This window comes from Elgaria multicarinata, chromosome 9, assembly GCF_023053635.1.
Source record: "Elgaria multicarinata webbii isolate HBS135686 ecotype San Diego chromosome 9, rElgMul1.1.pri, whole genome shotgun sequence".
NCBI lineage: Eukaryota > Metazoa > Chordata > Lepidosauria > Squamata > Anguidae > Elgaria > Elgaria multicarinata.
This window is the reverse complement of record NC_086179.1, coordinates 54,479,548-54,499,874: the sequence shown is the minus strand read 5'-3', so window position 1 is coordinate 54,499,874 and position 20,327 is coordinate 54,479,548. Positions and strand designations below refer to the sequence as shown.

At 42.1% G+C, this 20,327-nt stretch overlaps 1 protein-coding gene across 5 annotated transcripts in view; it reads left to right on the top strand.

The window, feature by feature from the left end:
• Nucleotides 1-4,665: 4,665 nt before the first annotated feature.
• CNOT2 (CCR4-NOT transcription complex subunit 2) overlaps nucleotides 4,666-20,327 on the top strand; it is a 60,810-nt gene continuing 45,148 nt past the window's right edge. For 3 of the 5 annotated variants that reach the window (XM_063133896.1, XM_063133894.1, XM_063133895.1), the window contains exon 1: nucleotides 4,728-4,778. The gene's annotated coding sequence lies outside the window, so the exon portion shown is untranslated. Of the gene's footprint in view, nucleotides 4,779-20,327 lie in introns of all 5 variants that reach the window. The other 2 variants (XM_063133897.1, XM_063133898.1) reach the window with 2 other exon arrangements.

Sequence of the window (20,327 nt, the reverse complement as noted above, 5' to 3'; positions counted from 1 at the left end):
CAATTGCTGGTGTTCTCTATGTGGCACTATTAGTTTTAAAAACAAAGATGTAAATTCAGTATGCCTGACTTTTCTGAAAACATTACATTTTTATTCTTTTACTCCATCAGCAAATGCAGTAAACATCAGTAATCTCACAATCCCATGTAATAATTGACAGTTTTTTATGTAAATACTTTAGAGCAGTGTGGTACACATGGATATCCACTGATAGATGTGTGAAAATAAAACTTGTGCTGGAAAAAATGATAACGGGAATATAATTTGGGTTATTTTGAGGAACAAGGACCAAATGACTACCATTTTCACATGCCTTCTCCTTGTTAGGTTACATTTAAGAGACAGGTGGAAAGAGGTCATCAACAACTCAGCAAGATTGCAGGTGCCTTATTGTTCCTGGTTGCCTTTAGGTTGTAAGTGGTATTTAAATATAGAAGATATGTTTGCAGAAAATACTGAATTGAATGCATTTCCCTGTTCACTTAGGTAAATGGTCAAAAGGACTGACATACAGTGAAATCTCTAAAAAAGGCTTGGCAAAAGAACAAAGCCCCTCTATCAACTCTCACAGTCTCTGAGTTGAATGGATTTTTTAGTGGAAGTCCTCAGAGGTTACGTTTCCACTTGCCCTGTTCCCAAGTAATTCATTGACAAACAACATTGGGTACTAAACCATTGGGTACTAAACCATTTTATACTATCACATTGGGGCGGGGGGGGGGGCGCTAACGTACTGTTTGGAGAGGAATATTTTGAAGCTACCTTATACCAAACCATATTATTGGTCCAACTACTCTATTATTGTCTAGTACTCTGAAAAGAAGTTGCTCTCCAAGAAATCAGATTGTGGTGTTTTTCATGTACATTGATGGCGCTATATAAATAAATAATAATAATAATAATAATAATAATAATTCTACCTGAGGTTCTTTAGCTAGAAATGCAAGGAATTGAACCTTGGACTTTAGGCATACAAAGCATGTATTCTACACTGAACTATGGCCCTTTTCTTGGAAAAAAGCAAATATTCACCTGGACTTATAAACCACCTTGGCTTTTTTGCATGTATGTGATCTGACTGAAATTCCAGCATTGCACTACCTCATACTATATTACATTAATGTGGGTTATGGCTGCTTACTTGGCAACGCTCAGTAGTTTCCCCCTTTTGGGAGGTTATAATAAGGATAAACTTTGTACTGAAACAATCTTTAATATGGAACAATGTGCATGTCTTACTAAACTACCTACCAGCTTCTTGGAATGCTATCAACATTTGAACGAGTGTTACATAGACATGACTTGTGAGTTGATAAGTACATGGATATTGGGTCTGCTTTTCTTGAAACCAATGCATAACTGTCCCCCCTTTTTTTAATGAACGGTATATCTGATGGAAAAAATGATGACATTCCTACTGCCTCATCCTATATTACATTACTGTTGGTTATGGCTGCTTACTACCGATTAACAAACATTTCTGTCTGGTGGAACCTGGGGCTTTTCATAAAGGAACAGTTGGGTAGGCAATCTTATGATCCCTCTACCCTGATGCAATGTTGTCATGATACTATTGCCGTCTTGGCAGCAGAGAAAAATAAATAAAACAATAGCTGTAGAAACAATAGAGAATAGTATACAAGAGTTCATAGGTTTAATTGCTGGCGGTGCCCAGGAGAAAAATCACATGCACAATGGAACCAGTTACCTAGGGAGGTTGTGGGCTCTCCCACACTAGAGGCATTCAAGAGGCAGCTGGACAACCATCTGTCAGGTATGCTCTAGGGTGGATTCCTGCATTGAGCAGGGGGTTGGACTCAATGGCCTTATAGGCCCCTTCCAACTCTACTATTCTATGATTCTATGAAACACTACAGAGAGCTTAAAAGAAAAACATTAAAATAATGAAATTTTACAACCAGCTATTCTATAAAGGCTATCACCAGACATGGGAATGAACCAAACACTAAAATATTTCCAACTGCTCAGGTAAGTTCTACTTAAAATGAGAAAATTTGTGAGAGAAGTTGATTTGTTAGTCTCTTTCTCTTCAAAACTATGTTAATGACCTCCCCTATATGTTTTGGGTAGGGAAATGAGAGCTGAGGTAGTTACAATGAAGACAATTTGTCATTCTATGTTCTTTTAAATAGGGAAAATATTGTGAGATTTCCAAATCCTATACAAATCTTCACATCACATTTTATTTAAAAATGAAATCCAGAGTTCCCATTTCATTGCTAAAATTAATCCTGACAGACAGAATGCTCTGAGTTTGAAGCCCTCCATCTATCCAATGCACTGCTGTCAAGAGCCAGGCAGATTCAAAGGATGGAGGTGATTTTGTCTCCATTCAAAATGCAAAAAGCAGCTAGATGGGCTGGCTTACCTTTTGGTGGCTGGAGGGGTGACTGGAAAGGCTATAGAGTACTGAGCAACCTGACCTCTCCTCTCTCCTTACTACTCACCAGTTGCCACCTTTTTCCCCTCTCTGACTTCTCTTATGAGGTTGCAGTTGCAACCACTTAAGAAAAGCTTTCCACTACAGCTGGGAGTTGTGGGGGAGGAAAGATCCAGAATCAGATCTCCTCCCCCATGCTCTGTCTATGGGCATGGAGTAAATCCACAGCATCCTATGGTGCCCCAAATGCTATTTAGGGGCTCATAAGATTGCTCTCTGAAGCCGTAGCTAGACCTAAGGTTTATCCTAGGATCAACCAGGGTTCGTCCCTGCTTGAACGCTGGATGCCCTGTGTAACACTAAGGCCACAGCTAGACCTAAGGTTTATCCTGGGATCATCCAGGGTTCGCCCCTGCCTGAGCACTGGATCCCTTGTGTGTCACCTAGGTGAACAGGTTGACCCCTGGACGATCCAGGGATAAACCTTAGGTCTAGTTATGGCCTTAGTTGAATAGGTTTGACCCCAGGACAATCCTGGGATAAACCTTAGGTCTAGCTACGGCCTGAGTGTCCAATGCTATGAATGTTTAGACTAAAAGAAGTCCTACAACTCCCAGTATTCCGCAGCCAGCCATGCACCCTTAACGTGACAACACTAATGCTATAGTCTTTACATTTGTACAAGGGTTCCAATGAAAATGTCTACATAACATAACAATTAAATCACATTAAGTGCACTTTCATTTTTTCCGTTAAAAATTTCATGTCAACACGTGTGGTGTTGAGACAAAAGATTAAAACAAGTCACCTTTTCTTTTTTCAGCTTTGTTGTTTAGTAAATGCAAGTAACACAAACATGCTAAACTAGATCTCTTTAAATTAGATCTCTCTAGGGCATCATAAAATATTCTGATGCAAACTGATGTTTTCCTCATGTAAATGAGATTAATTTGCATTGGAAAATTCAATTCAAAATTTTCTGGAAAATTTTCTATCACTGGCCCATAATCAGATACAAAGGTTTTTGAGGTAGATATAGTTATACCAGAATAACACAAATAAATCACAAACTTAGACACAACTTAAAGTCTGCAATCTTAAGTATACCTTTTAGGGTAAACATGTTTAGATCATTCTGCATGATCAAGTTTAATTTAGTTTGAAGTTTTAATACTATCTTGCCATTTCATTATAGTTATTCATGCAACAAGGTTTTTTGGTTGTTGTTTTTAAAAACACCTTTGAGATATATCACTACAGAATCTTATCCAGAACAGGATGGAAGAACGTTATGAAGGCATAAGGCATAAAGGCGTAGTTTAAATCCAGTGCCAAGAGTATACAATACTGTATTGGTGTAACTTTTTTGGGTGCCTGGCATGTCTTACATGATTTCTGATGGTCTGCAACAGCCAAAAATCATTGTCCCTACTTTGTATTCCCTTTCTCATGGAGCCACTGCTCACCTCTTTAACTTTCATTGGGTAGCAAGTTACCTTACACATCTATTGAGATGCAGACTTACATCTTTCAGTAGTGATTGCTCTTAGTGCTGCTTCACAAGCGGCCAAGTCCTTACACAAATAGCCAAATTCTTTCACAAATTGCCCTACCTCTTTTTCACATTTGGTAGATGCGCATGATATAATATGCGTGGATCGTCACACATGACAATTTGCATGGTAGGGGAGATTACTTTGGTGCAGGAATTTCATCACGTGAGTAGAGGGCCTTAGCTTTTGGTGGCAGGGTAGTTACGGACTGTTAGGGACTCATTCCTCCCGAGGAGAGGAAGGGTCGGTGGGTGGGTGTGATGGGGGGGGGAGGAGACTCCTCCCCAGCCTCTACTATAAAGGCGATGTGAAGCCACAGCTACCGCTCCCTTGCTCTCCAAATGGCCTGTGTATGTGTGTGTAAAAAGGTCCCTCCCTCCGTGTAAGAAAAGCCCCCCTTTCCCCGGATGTCTCAGAATCTCTTCACTGCTCCTACAAGGCCGCTCTCTCAGAAGCTAGGCCCCAAGTTCCTGGCGGCGGCGGCGGCGGCGGCGGCAGCAGCTCCGGCATGGGCGAAGCGCCGTGAGAGCGAGGCCCGAGTCCGGCAGTGCGAGAAGCAGGAAGGCGGGAGCGAGGCCGCGTTTGCCTCAGGGGTACCGGCGTCAGCGGCGGCCGCCACCACGGCACAGAAGACGCTTCAAGGCCGGCCTGCCGCGTCTGTTCTCTTGTTCGTCCCGCGGTTGCTGCCGAGCGGCGGCAACGACGACGACGACGACGAGGTCACGACGGCAGCGGTGGGGTCAGAGGGTAAAGGTCGCTCCCCCAGCATCCTCCGTGCGGGGTGCTCAGCCATCTTGAATCCTCGGGACAAGAAAATTCATGCGGTGAGTTCGGCCCTATTATTCTTCCCCCGCCGCCTCTTTCTCTGCTGCGGCCCAACCGAGAATCTCCCCGGGGAGTCCGCGGACGCCTCGAGGAGGCTTTCCGCCGGCTCCGGTCCGGTTTGGGCTTGCCGGGACCGGCCTCATCCCTCTCGGTTTCCGTTTGCTTTTGTCTCTCTGAGGGAGAGGAGGAGGAGGGGGGGAGAAGAGATGTGTGAGGGGAAGAGGAGGGGGCGCAAGACGACGCGGCGGCGGCACAACGCCTGAGATGGGAGTGTAGGCGCCCCGAGGCCCTGCCTGTTTGCCCGCCCGCCATCCCTTCCACGGTGCCCAGAGCGAGGAGGGAGGCCCCGCCGCGGGAGGCGGCACAAGGGAGGCCGCGCTCCTCCGGCCCGCGGTCTTGCTGCTGCTGCTCTGGTCGCTCCTCTGCTGTCCCCGCAGCTTCCTTTCCCGCCGCTGCCCACTCGCCCTTATTGACTCCTGCCTACGTCCCTCGCCGAGCGATCGCTTGGCCTAGTTGTGGCTGGCGCTGCTCTTTATGCCACTGCAGTTCGGGGCCCGTGTCCGAGCGCCGTGTCCCCCCCCCTCCTTCCCCGATGCCTGGGGCTTTAGGTAAGGAACCGGTAGGGCAGAATTCGCCCCATTTCCCGTAGTCTGGCGGGCGGAGGGGGCTTCCTAAGCGGTAAGATGGCCTTTGCGGCCTGTTAGTTGGAGCCCCCGATTAGGAAGGCCGGAAAGCAAAAGGTTCCACATAAATTGCCTGTTGAGTCGGGGGGTCTTCGCCGCAGTCCTGTGAGCAAGCAGCTGCAAAAGAGTGCCCTTCCGGCCCCCGACGATGTTTATAGCACAAACTTCCAAACGAGTGATTGTGTACTCTCTCCAGGATGAGGTTTTGGGTTGGTGATCTTGTTTTTGTTTTGAGAGTATTCGCTCAGTTGTGTGCACTGCAGCTCGCCGGCGATAAGCTGATAACGGGCTGAGTGTAAATAGTTAAATTGCATATTTTCCTCTCAGAGGAAAATGCAAGACGATCCTTTGTTTGCGTTGAAGCTGCGTATAATAACGTGATTAAACCTGTCATATTTTAGCGAGCAGGAGTCAGGCTTTGGTGAGGCTGAGTCTGTTTGGCCCATCAAGAGAGCAAACTTAAGCATGCTGTGATGGAGTTTTGTTAGGTGTCTTCGGTGTTTGAAAGTGATACCTTGTATGTAACACAACTTTATTGTTATATAAGTATTTTGTTAATATCTAATGGTAGGGCACAGTAGATGTATTTGAGCTTTCCCCACTCAATTTTTTGAAAAACAAAATCATGCCTGCTTTATCATTTAAGTTGAGGTGTGTGATATAGCATTCCAAGATACCAATTCCTGGGTCTTAAACTGTTGATATAAAGTTTTCAGGAGGGTTAAAATATCCCAGGCAGCTGGTTGATAGGATGCTGTGCTGCCTCTCATGAAGATTTTGGTACAACTAATGTATAGGAGCAGACTGTAAGATTCTGAAATAAGTCTGAGTTTGCCAGGGTTTCTACCAGTTTGTGGTGTTCAAAGCCAGGAAATGTATGGTGTAAGACAGTAATACTGAACATGAACTGTTTTACACTTTCCAAACGTTTAGTGAAATATTTTGCAAGAGGAGTTAAAGGTAGTCTCCTCCTCCCACCAATGCCTGTTTGTGTATCAACTTAACATTGCAGAAAATTGTTTGTATTTTTCAGGACTTAATTAGGTTGTTCTTATATTCAAAGTTATGCTTTAGTGAAGTTTGTCTGAAAAGTTATGAAGTGCTCATGTAAGTGAACCTAAGCTGTTCTAATGTCTTTGATGGATATTTTTATACCATAAACTTAGCTACCTCCAGGTGAGGCTTGTGTATGGATTGAGTGAATTTGAGCTCTTTTACTGATTATAATCTTGAGTCAGCCACACAATGTATATGTTAAACCGGAGTAATAAAAGTTATATGGATTATGGAACAGTATTTCCAGCAAATAATACATAACAATTTTATGATTTGACAATAACAGTACTCATAAATGTATAGGGTTGGATGTAGAGTTGGTGGTTGTGGAAGAGACTACAATCTAGTAGAGGATCCTACTGGAGAAAGCGGAGAGGTGAGTTTCACAGCCTCCATACTGTTTCCCCCACTGTTCCAGACTATTTCCAAGCCTTCTGGAACAGTTTTTCAGAGGGAAAGAGGAATAGGTGAAAGCTGTCTCTTTCCCTTCCTCCAAGGGGAATGTCCTCTGAATGGAGTTGCACTCAAAGAAACTCTGGATCTAAACTATAGATTATTTGGAAATCATGAGTTGTGGCAACTGAATCACTTGCACAGCAATCCTATGCATGTTTACTCAAAAATAAGTCCAACTGTGTTGAATGGAGCTTACTTCCACATACGTGTGTACAGGTTTGCGGCTTAAAGTAGAGCTCTCCCCCACCCTCCACTTGTTCTTCCGTGTGTTTCTGAGATGCTTTCCTCTTATTATTAACGCTACCATTCTATATAGGTTTATCTGAAAATAAATTGTCTTGATCTCAGTGGGATATTTCTGAGTAAACATGCCCAAAAGTGCATTGCACGTTCACTGGAGAATCTGAAATGTAGTAATTAATGAAAGAAAACTTGAGTTTATTTCAAGGATTCAAAATAAGTATTCCCAAATTCCTCACATTGTGACCAGCACTGTATCATTGGCTGTGTGTGAACATAATGGGTATAGGAATCCTGGCGTAGTAAATCGTGATGTGAATGACCTGTGTGCTAGTGTATGCAGTCCATTTGCTTCTCTCTTCACCTAGTGGTTTAAGTGTGCCCTAACATCTCAGGATTTGTAAATTAACAACAAAACCTGTTTTAAAGCTGGTTTATTATCTTGGCTTATTTGGGCGCACTTAACAAAAATCATAGGTTCAGATGTCATGCAGAGCTCTCTCCTTTCTGGTTCATTTACCTGCTTGCTCAAAGGAAGGAGCAGAACAGGAGGAAAGCTTCACATTGTGGATATTAAGCCAGGATTTTTGACTCATCATTACTTGCAAATGTTCCCATTATCCTTTAAGTTTTCTCATAAAACCATTTGCAGTTGTGAGTTTCTCTCTCTTTTAAAAGGATGTTTTAACCATAATGGTTATTTATAGTGGAATCTAATATATTTGATAATTACACCTAGTTAGTGATAAAATATTTACAGTCAATATAATGCCATGCACTGATTGTGGCTGTTTGCAAGTAATGACAGTCTATGGCATAAATAGCCCATGGGCTGTTAGGGACAAGTGGCAGAGAGCAGACATGTTGTCTGCAGTGCGCCCACCACTTCCACTTTTATTCAGCAATCCATGATTGGCTCCTTTGTAGGTTGCTGGGGGTGACATCTGAACCTGGGTTGTTTAGGGCTAAACAACCCAGTGGTTAACCCAACTACTAGGTGTTTAGTTCCTAAACAATCCAGTGGTCTGGGTTCAGATGGTGTGCTCAGCAACCTACAAAGGAGCCAATTATAGGTTAAAAAAGGAAGTTGTGTAAAAAAGGAAGTTGTGGGCACGCTGCAGGCAGTACTCCTGCTTTTTCTGGCTCGTACATTATAACCCATGAGTCGTTTAGCCGATGTGTTGTTGTTACTTGCGAACCAGGTTATTTACTGCAGCTTCCCAGCACATTTTAGACACTTGTACAATCACCAAATATTATGAGTTGTGTGCTGTTTGCATACTACTTCCTATGTGGATGTAATTTCTGTGTAGACAGCCTTTGTCCTCTGAAACTTTTCTGCACTTCCTGGTTTGCTAGGGCATCCCACTAGATAGTGTGACATGCTGGATATGATATTTCATGAGTCTGAAGAAGATAAAGCTGTTAATATTTCCTCATTCTCAATATATAATCAGATTTTAAAGAGGGGACTCACTAATTAGGTATAAATATTTCTGATGACTTAACTGCTTCTATATAATAGTCAATGGGCTATTTGTTTGCCCACCTGCACCTGAGTACCTTAGCTTTATTGTTCTATTTTTTCACATGCTTCTATGTTTTGTTTTGTTTTTAGCAATTAACAATGCAATACTATACATGACTACTTAGAAACAAGTGTTATTGAGTTCATTGGGGCTTACTTCCAGATAACTGGGTATAGGATTGCAATGGTGTCAAGTTGTTTTAGTGATAAAATAGAAATATTGCATTTATTAAATGTTATGATGGCTTTGTGTTAGTTTTAAAAGATGAATTCATACATGTAATGCACTCTACATGGGGCTGCCCTTGAAGACAACTCAAAAGTTGCAGATAGTGCAAAATTCAGTGGCTTGACTGCTCACCGGAACATCTTATAAAGACCATATAACACCGGTCTTAAAAGAATTGCATTGGCTACCTATATGCTTCTAGTCAGGATTCAGGGTGTTGGCAATGACATTTAAAGCCCTAAACAGCTTGGAACCTTGGTACTTCAAAGAGCGCCTCTTCCCTATATATGCCTGCCTGAGACTTGAGATCAGGTGGAGGAGCCCTCCTCTTCATCAAGAGGCATACATTATGGTGGGACATGGGAGAGGGTTTTCTCTGTTGTGGTAACCTGTTTGTGGAATACCCCCCCTTAGCAGGCCTGACTGGTGCCGACGCCTGCTTCATTTCGGTGCCAAGTTAAAACATGACTTTTTATCAAGGCCTTTAAGGGCTAAATTCGCCATGGTTACACATACTTTTAATTGTTTTTAATTGTTTCTGCTGCTTTTAGAAATTTTCTTCTGGTTTTAATTTGTTAATGATTTAATATTTAATATCTATACACCACCCTGATCCCAGTGATAGAGGGTGGGATACAAATGTTTTAGTAAATAATAAAATAATGTACTGGCAGTTGAAGGATCTGTATCTGTTTCAAAGCTTTGCATAGGATCTGCTGTGCCCACAAGTTTCATGTCAGAAAATGCTTTTAACTTTGTGGACAGTCCTGTGCAGAGCTCCTGCATACACAAGTCTGTTTCTGTTACTCAAAATTTCCCTTTACTATTCCATTAAAATGTTATTTAAACATGATTTTAATATTTTTATATATTAACTACTCACGAATCAGGGTTTTCAAAAGTAAACGTCTGAATTTAACCCCTTGGGTTATTTGAAGAAAAAAACACTGAAACTCTTTTTTTTTTTTAAAAAAAGAGCTTAACTTTATATATTCACTGATAAAACAACATCTGGGCCATTTTCTTTATTATTTTATTAATAATTTATATCCCACCATCAACTGAAATTTTATGTAAGGTGGCTATGATGATGTGTCAAACTTTTGATTTCAAATCATTTGTAAGCTGTATGAATTGCTTCATTTGATCACAGTTGTTGTAAGAGGTTTGATTTCAGGGCTGGCCTTTTACTCTGAATTAGACCATGTATACTAGAATTTCTATTCATGTATTTGTATCATGTCCTATTAGCAGTAGTAATATCCTTTTAAAAATATATAGAATGCATCTCAGCAAAATATACTTTTGATAGGTCATGCAATTACCCTAAGGGAGATCCTAATTAATTAAAAAGTTGTTTGGGTTATAATGTATAAAAATACTAGAAGTGTTTTTTAACAGGTCAAAAACAGAATCTGTTTCTAGGATTGCCAACTATAACCCCTCACCTCTTCTGGCCTATTCCTATTACATTGGTATACAGAGGCCTTCCCTGGCCTGTCACTCTCCAGATGTGTTAGGCTGTAACTCCCATTATCCACAGCTAACATGACCATTGACCATGCTGGCTGGGATGACACATCTGGAGGGTGCCAGGTTGGGGAAGGGTGGTATGCAGGTATTAGCCTGGCAAGGTTTTCATAACATGGAGATAAATACTATCACCTGCTGATATCTGCGCATCACTCTGTTATGAAGTACAGGAAAGAAGTAGGACTACTTATTGTGAATATTCTGGATTATCTTTTATAGATGAGAGAAAGATAATGTTGGCGAATATAGCAGTTCTAGTATATCATGCATGACCTTGAGACTGGTTAGCATTGTTCAGCTGCTTAAGAATGAAAAGAGTGGACTTTAGGTATCAAGCAGAGGGCAGTATAAATAGTGCCTTATAACATTTAGCAACACAATTTTCTTAGTGGTTCCTTGGAAAGCTTTGAATGCTTTTGACATGCAAAGATTTAAAGTACAGTTCTTATCGAAAGAAGTTAATTAGGCATGTATGTTTAGATCTCATTAATAGAATAAATTTGATATCAAAACTGCTTTATATTCACAGAATAATTATGTATAGAATATATTGAAGTATAAAAGGCTCTAACTTAGTTCTATACACATCTGCACTCCAGATGTGTATAGAAATAAGTTAAGCACATTGAAGTCAGTTTGATTTCATTCGGTGGAAAAGACATACAATATGGTGGCAGGACACCTGTATGTACAACTCGCCCTCTGGGTTTCTCTTACTTTTCATTTGCCTTAGATTCCTCCATTTTCTGTATCTAGTAAAGAAACAGAATGTTGGATTATACACAAAAGAACAAACTAATATGCAAAAAGTGCTGTGAAGCTAGTTTCAGTTTGTTCAAACCTTCAGTTTTCTGAAGCTCATAGTGAAAGTTTAGAATCGGAAGCTATTGGTATTGATTCTTATTAGAGAAATAAACTTGAGTTATGCTGTTATTTTAACAAGAATATTTTTATTGGGGTGGAGCAGGATGTAAATAAGGATGGCTAATTTTATCTATTTGCAGTTATTATTATTATTATTATTATTTATTTATTTATATAGCACCATCAATGTACATGGTGCTGTACAGAGTAAAACAGTAAATAGCAAGACTCTGCCGCATAGGCTTACAATCTAATAAAATCATAGTAAAACAATAAGGAGGGGAAGAGAATGCCAACAGGTACAGGGAAGGGTAAGCAGGCACAGGGTAGGGAAAAACTAACAGTAGAAAGTAACAGTAGAAGTCTGCACAACATCAAGTTTTAAAAGCTTTAGGAAAAAGAAAAGTTTTTAGTTGAGCTTTAAAAGCTGTGGTTGAACTTGTAGTTCTCAAATGTTCTGGAAGAGCGTTCCAGGCGTAAGGGGCAGCAGACGAAAATGGACGAAGCCGAGCAAGGGAAGTAGAGGCCCTTGGGCAGGCGAGAAACATGGCATCAGAGGAGCGAAGAGCACGAGCGGGGCAATAGTGTGAGATGAGAGAGGAGAGATAGGAAGGAGCTAGACCGTGAAAAGCTTTGAAGGTTAACAGGAGAAGTTTATATTGGATTCTGAAGTGAATTGGAAGCCAATGAAGAGATTTCAGAAGCGGAGTAACATGGTCGGAGCGGCGTGCTAAGAAGATGATCTTTGCGGCAGAGTGGTGAACAGAAACCAACGGGCTGATGTGAGAAGAAGGAAGGCCAGAGAGAAGAAGGTTGCAGTAGTCCAACCGTGAAATAACCAGTGCATGAACAAGCGTCTTGGCAGAAGAGACAGACAAAAATGATCGAATCCTGGCAATATTATACAGGAAAAATCGACAAGATTTAGCTACTGCCTCAATATGAGGAATAAAGGAGAGCGAGGAGTCGAAGATAAAGCCAAGGCTACGAGCTTCCTTGACCGGAGTAAGCGTAACATCATTGACAGTAAGAGAGAATGAGAGATGAGGAGAAGGTTTAGGAGGAAAAACAAGCAATTCAGTCTTTGCCATGTTAAGCTTCAAGCGACGATGAAGCAGCCAAGCTGAGATATCTGAAAGACATGCCGAGATACGATCGTGAACATCAGGAGAAAGTTCCGGAGATGACAGATATAGTTGTGTATCATTGGCGTACAGATGATATTGGAGACCATGAGATTGAATAAGCTTGCCCAAGGGCAACATGTATAAGGAAAACAACAACGGGCCAAGCACCGAGCCTTGCGGAACCCCTACTGAAAGGGGAAAGGAGGAAGACGAGCTGCCATTAGTCAACACGCTGAAAGAGCGACCCGCTAGATAGGAGGCAAACCAGTTATAGACAGAGCCACAAAATCCAAGGTCATGAAGGGAATCTAAGAGAAGATCATGATCAACCGTGTCAAAGGCTGCAGTTAGATCAAGGAGAATAAGAACGGAATAATGGCCTTTAGACTTGGCAGTAAGGAGATCATTGGTGATCTTAGTAAGGGCTGTTTCGGTGGAATGCAGAGGACGGAATCCAGATTGAAATGGATCCAAAGCAGAGTTACTAGAAAGAAAGTCAAGACAGCGAGAGTAGACCGCACGCTCCAGGATCTTTGAAACAAACGGCAACAAAGAGACAGGTCGGTAGTTAGACAGAGATAGCCTATCAAGAGTAGGTTTCTTGAGAATGGGAGAGACTGTAGCATGTTTAAAAGCAGAAGGAAATGAACCAGAGGACAGAGAAAGATTAATAATATGTAGCAAGGAAGGGAGGATAGCAGGAATAAGATTAATAAAGACGCGAGAAGGAATCGGATCACGAGAACAAGTGGAAGGCTTCGAAGAGCGCAGTATTGTAGACAGTTCATCCGCAGAGACCGAAGGAAACGCAGAGAAATTTGCAGGAGGAGCTGACAGATGAGGAACAGGAACTGGAAGAGGAGCAGAGCTGGCCAGCTCAGAGCGGATAGTTTGGATTTTAGCATTGAAAAAAGAGGCAAAGTTGTTAGCAGACAGAGAGGCGGGGAGAGATGGCGGATTAGGCTTCAGAAGAGAATTGAAGGACGCAAAGAGCCGCTGAGGATGCCTAGCATTTGAGTGGATCAGCGTTGAGTAGTACTGCTGTTTGGCCAGTGAGATGGCAGAAGAGAAAGAGGAGAGTACAAATTTGTAATGGACAAAGTCTGCCCGGTCCCTGGTCTTACGCCAAAGGCGTTCAGCTGCCCGGGAACAAGAGCGAAGGTAGCGGAGGGAAGAGGTGAGCCACGGTTGGGGTTGAGAAGGGCGAACTATCCGAGTTGTAGATGGAGCAAGATTATCAAGAGTTGAAGATAAGGAGGAATTAAAGAAGGAGACAGCTGAGTCCAAGGAGACAGCCGAACAGACGGAAGGAAGGGAGGAGGCTAGGGACTGGGAAAAAGCCTCGTAATTGATAGATTGCAAGTCACGACAAGAGCGAGAAGCGGGACGTGAAGGAGGAGGATTATGAGTAATATTGAAAGAAACTAGGTGATGATCTGACAGCGGAAAGTGAGCAGTAGAAAAGTCCAACACAGAGCAATTCCGAGTGAGAACAAGATCCAGACAGTGTCCAAGGGAATGTGTGGGTGCATCAGACCAAAGCTTAAGATCATAAGAGGAAGATAATGAGCGAAATCGTAGAGCTGCAGCATCTTGAGGGTCATCCACATGAATGTTGAAATCACCCAGGATAAGAGTAGGACAGTTGTCAGAGAGGAAAAAGGACAGCCACGAATCAAAATCAGAGATAAATTTTGAGGACGAGCCTGGGGGGCGGTACAGAACTGCAACCCGCAGTCGCAGTGGAGCGAAGAGCCTCACCACATGTACCTCAAAAGAGGAGAAGCAATGTGAAGGTGGAATGGAAAGAGGCTGGAACTGGCACAAACTAGATAATAAAAGACCCACACCACCACCCCGACCCTCTGGGCGACTAGTGTGAGAGAAAGAGAGTCCTCCAAGAGAGAGGGCAGCAGAGATGGCAGTATCATGGGCAGGAAGCCAGGTTTCAGTAAGAGCAAGGAGGTGGAGAGACCTAGAGATAAACAAGTCCTGGATGACAGGGGCCTTAGAAGCAAGAGAGCGACAGTTCCATAAGGAACACGAAAAAGGCAGCTGAGAAGAGGGGAGACACCGGATAGGAACTAAGTTAGGAGAGACGAGATTGGAACGAGCCATAAGGAACAGATATGAGGAGAAAAGAACTGAGAGGAGACAATGAGAAGATCGTGACCTGAATTAGAAAGAGGCAGCGACCGGACCGTGGCTGGGGTATTTCCTCCAGAGTAGAGGATCCGCTTGACCGGCTTCGCCCCACGGCTGAGAGCCACAGGCCGAGAGCCCTTGTGCTCGCGCCGAAGGCTCGCGCCTCCAGCAAACTGGAGGCTTGAAGTACCTGAAAAGGAGGGGGGAGGAGCAGAAGCTGCAATTCAAACAGAACAATGGCAGTTAGTCAATGTTGCTCAATGGCTTCTCAGAGAGCTAAGTTGCTTCTCCTCTTCAAGTTGCAAACTGCAAACTGCAGCAAACTGGAGGCCTGAAGTACCTGAAAAGGAGGGGGGAGGAGCAGAAGCTGCAATTCAAACAGAACAATGGCAGTTAGTCAATGTTGCTCAATGGCTTCTCAGAGAGCTAAGTTGCTTCTCCTCTTCAAGTTGCAAACTGCAAACTGCAGCAAACTGGAGGCCTGAAGTACCTGAAAAGGAGGGGGGGAGGAGCAGAAGCTGCAATTCAAACAGAACAATGGCAGTTAGTCAATGTTGCTCAATGGCTTCTCAGAGAGCTAAGTTGCTTCTCCTCTTCAAGTTGCAAACTGCAGCAAACTGGAGGCCTGAAGTACCTGAAAAGGAGGGGGGGAGGAGCAGAAGCTGCAATTCAAACAGAACAATGGCAGTTAGTCAATGTTGCTCAATGGCTTCTCAGAGAGCTAAGTTGCTTCTCCTCTTCAAGTTGCAAACTGCAAACTGCAGCAAACTGGAGGCCTGAAGTACCTGAAAAGGAGGGGGGGAGGAGCAGAAGCTGCAATTCAAACAGAACAATGGCAGTTAGTCAATGTTGCTCAATGGCTTCTCAGAGAGCTAAGTTGCTTCTCCTCTTCAAGTTGCAAACTGCAAACTGCAGCAAACTGGAGGCCTGAAGTACCTGAAAAGGAGGGGGGGAGGAGCAGAAGCTGCAATTCAAACAGAACAATGGCAGTTAGTCAATGTTGCTCAATGGCTTCTCAGAGAGCTAAGTTGCTTCTCCTCTTCAAGTTGCAAACTGCAGCAAACTGGAGGCCTGAAGTACCTGAAAAGGAGGGGGGGAGGAGCAGAAGCTGCAATTCAAACAGAACAATGGCAGTTAGTCAATGTTGCTCAATGGCTTCTCAGAGAGCTAAGTTGCTTCTCCTCTTCAAGTTGCAAACTGCAGCAAACTGGAGGCCTGAAGTACCTGAAAAGGAGGGGGGGAGGAGCAGAAGCTGCAATTCAAACAGAACAATGGCAGTTAGTCAATGTTGCTCAATGGCTTCTCAGAGAGCTAAGTTGCTTCTCCTCTTCAAGTTGCAAACTGCAAACTGCAGCAAACTGGAGGCCTGAAGTACCTGAAAAGGAGGGGGGGAGGAGCAGAAGCTGCAATTCAAACAGAACAATGGCAGTTAGTCAATGTTGCTCAATGGCTTCTCAGAGAGCTAAGTTGCTTCTCCTCTTCAAGTTGCAAACTGCAAACTGCAGCAAACTGGAGGCCTGAAGTACCTGAAAAGGAGGGGGGGAGGAGCAGAAGCTGCAATTCAAACAGAACAATGGCAGTTAGTCAATGTTGCTCAATGGCTTCTCAGAGAGCTAAGTTGCTTCTCCTCTTCAAGTTGCAAACTGCAAACTGCAGCAAACTGGAGGCCTGAAGTACCTGAAAAGGAGGGGGGAGGAGCAGAAGCTGCAATTCAAACAGAACAATGGCAGTTAGTCAATGTTGCTCAATGGCTTCTCAGAGAGCTAAGTTGCTTCTCCTCTTCAAGTTGCAAACTGCAAACTGCAGCAAACTGGAGGCCTGAAGTACCTGAAAAGGAGGGGGGGAGGAGCAGAAGCTGCAATTCAAACAGAACAATGGCAGTTAGTCAATGTTGCTCAATGGCTTCTCAGAGAGCTAAGTTGCTTCTCCTCTTCAAGTTGCAAACTGCAAACTGCAGCAAACTGGAGGCCTGAAGTACCTGAAAAGGAGGGGGGGAGGAGCAGAAGCTGCAATTCAAACAGAACAATGGCAGTTAGTCAATGTTGCTCAATGGCTTCTCAGAGAGCTAAGTTGCTTCTCCTCTTCAAGTTGCAAACTGCAAACTGCAGCAAACTGGAGGCCTGAAGTACCTGAAAAGGAGGGGGGAGGAGCAGAAGCTGCAATTCAAACAGAACAATGGCAGTTAGTCAATGTTGCTCAATGGCTTCTCAGAGAGCTAAGTTGCTTCTCCTCTTCAAGTTGCAAACTGCAAACTGCAGCAAACTGGAGGCCTGAAGTACCTGAAAAGGAGGGGGGAGGAGCAGAAGCTGCAATTCAAACAGAACAATGGCAGTTAGTCAATGTTGCTCAATGGCTTCTCAGAGAGCTAAGTTGCTTCTCCTCTTCAAGTTGCAAACTGCAAACTGCAGCAAACTGGAGGCCTGAAGTACCTGAAAAGGAGGGGGGAGGAGCAGAAGCTGCAATTCAAACAGAACAATGGCAGTTAGTCAATGTTGCTCAATGGCTTCTCAGAGAGCTAAGTTGCTTCTCCTCTTCAAGTTGCAAACTGCAAACTGCAGCAAACTGGAGGCCTGAAGTACCTGAAAAGGAGGGGGGGAGGAGCAGAAGCTGCAATTCAAACAGAACAATGGCAGTTAGTCAATGTTGCTCAATGGCTTCTCAGAGAGCTAAGTTGCTTCTCCTCTTCAAGTTGCAAACTGCAAACTGCAGCAAACTGGAGGCCTGAAGTACCTGAAAAGGAGGGGGGGAGGAGCAGAAGCTGCAGTTAGTATGACACTGTGTAGAGCGATAACAGTAAAGTCTTTAATGGTATTATAAAACATAACTGAATATCCATATGTATTGCTACTACTCAGTTACATTATGGCATTGTTTATTTTTTTGAGCTTTTTCTCAAAAATATGAGTTATTTCTGTTTCTGAATAAAGGTGCTGAGGCTGACATACTTTTTCTAATATAATTTTCCTCTTGCTTATTTCAATGTTGGTGGTTTCTATTTTCAATGTTATTTCTCCCCTATTTTTCCCAATTGGTCAAGGTGAATATATATTTAGGTACGAAAGAGTTGCTGCAGCTTGCAGTTCCGTCTGTAACACTGGGTGGATTGTTATTTGAATAAAATGAAAGCAGCTGTGCTATCATAATAAGTTGTGCAATTTTATCTGCATTATAGGTTGGATCCAGACTTAGACCGGGTTCATATGTAATGACAGAGCATGGGTTGATTATGGGTTGTTGAATCTTGGGTTGTCATTATGTGAGAACCTGGAACTATAGGTTAACTATTGTTGTAAAACATGAGCAACCCACACAGAGGACCGATAGTTTGTTGTTGGATTGTGAATTATGGGTTGTTTAACTCTGGGTTGCCATTGTGTGTGAACCATAGGTTGTTTCACCTGACTACAGAGGTGGTGGGTAAGAGTGGTAAAAAACAAAAACAAAACAAAAACCAGCCGCTGTACATGCCAGTACTACAGAGCTGCAAAGGTGTTTGGAATACAGGGAGATAGCAGGCAAAGGAGGAGGGAATCAAACAACCCAGGAAATGAAATACAGCTTTTGCTTTGCATGATCATCTAGCAGAAAAATCATGGGTAAACTCTGGATAGGGCAAAAGCCCATACTTTTGGTTACTGCTTCTATAGAGCCTGTTCTTAAGACAAATTCTGGGCTCCAAAGCCCAGGATACTGGGATAGATTTGTCTCAGTGCAGAGCTTTTAAAAATTCTTGTTATGAAAAACTTGGACTCAACATACTGCAGGAAGATTGAAGTCTCCTTTCTTCATGCAAGAGTTTTCCTGGTTCATTTCATCAGTCTAGAAACTGATTTTCTTCACTTGGTTCCATTTGACATCCTTCCATTCTTTGAAGTTTGTACTTCAGCTATTTGTGTTGTTGAAAATAGACAAGCTGATTTAATGTTAAAATTTAAACAGACAAGAAGCTTGTCTTTTCAGTATGGAAAATTCTGAGAGACCTCTGGTTCTTCAAGTATTTTCTTCTGTTTTCATAATTGTGTCAAGTACCAACTAACAGCATAATCCTATGCATGTGTACTCAGAAATAAGACCCATTGAGTTCATTGTGCCTTACTCCCAGATAAGTGCATAGGATTGCAGTCTCAAAGTACATCATTCAGTACTTCTGGTCCTTGGATCAGAGTTTAAATAACTAGATTTGCAGAAAGGTTTTATAGAAAACAGCCTGATACAACTTCACAAATACTGATATAATTCTCTACATTCTGTAGAATTATAGATAATTTCCTACTGTTTTGCAATCTCTTCTTTTGAAGTCCTCAATTTAGCTTTTCATTGCTGTCATTGTGTTTAATTTGTATTCATCTAGGGGGAATGAAGGAGCCTAGACATTAACAGAAGGCATTTAAGGAAATTATTAATCTTGTGTACCAGTACTAATGTGATAGGTTTTTTTAATGGTTTGTAGGTATAACGTTGATTTTCATAGACTGTCCAGGAAATTGGATTTGAGTAGTATGGAGTAGTTCACAGTGTCCATGAGAACATGAAAAACAAGTAAAAACTTTGTTTACACCCTGTGGAAGAAAATATACCCCTTGCTTTTGAAACTGAAAAGTAGAATGTTTGAAGTTCAAGGTGTTGACTACAGATACATTGACTGGGTTCACACGAATGCTGACCCACACTTAGTGGTTGAGTGTGGGTTATTTTGAACCATGGGCTGTTTGTTGAACTGTGGGTTAGCATGTTAGTTGAATGCAGCCAGAGTTAACCATGCAGAGTGGCTTGTTTTCTCGAACAAGCCATCCTGAGAACTCATGGTTCATTGCTGGGTTGTTCAGTGTAGCTAACAAGCCACCCTAGCTGCCAGGGTGGATTTGATTTAAATCACTACTCAGAAAGACTTGATTTAATCATGTGACTTCTCCCCCATCCCCCCAAATGTGCACTCTATATTTTACACAACTCAGGGTTACCAAAGACTCATTCTTGCTGGTATAATCTTAATATTTACAACCGGATGAAGGTTTCATTTTTAGAATAGCAACTTTTCAGATTAGTTTTACAGTTATATCAAAAAAATACTGAGAACCAGGTTAACACGTCATAGATAGATAATTATGAAATTATTGTTAGGTGAACTATCTCCAGTTTAATAGGTTAATCATTCATATTTGGACAACTTTTCTGCTGTACTTTATTGGAAGGAGAAAAATAATCTTACAGAAACCTCTGGAAGAGCGTGGCATTGTGAATGGATTAATGGAATTCATTTACCAAAAAAAGAAATGTAAACAGCCACATGCGACATAATTAAGAACTAATCCTTATTTCATGATGAATAACCTTTGGACTTTAATGTATCTTAAACAGAAAACTATATTTAGATAGATTTTCCTCAAAAATCTTTTTATTAAAAAAATCCAAGTTAAATAAAAAAAATCTGTTTTTTTAAAATCCAATTTAAATATTTTTTTTTATTTTTTTTAAAAAAGCATTGATTTTTATCCACCCTGCTAGCTGTGCTCAGACAAGATGTTACTCCATCCTGCAAAAAATGTGCTGCATTCAGACAACATGCTAATCCTTACCACATCCTATAGGCTTGCACTTAATTTTTTGTGCTTCCACTTAATTATTATTTTCCTTGGATTACTTTATAAACATAAAATGTTTGCTTATACTTTTGTTTTATGTATAAA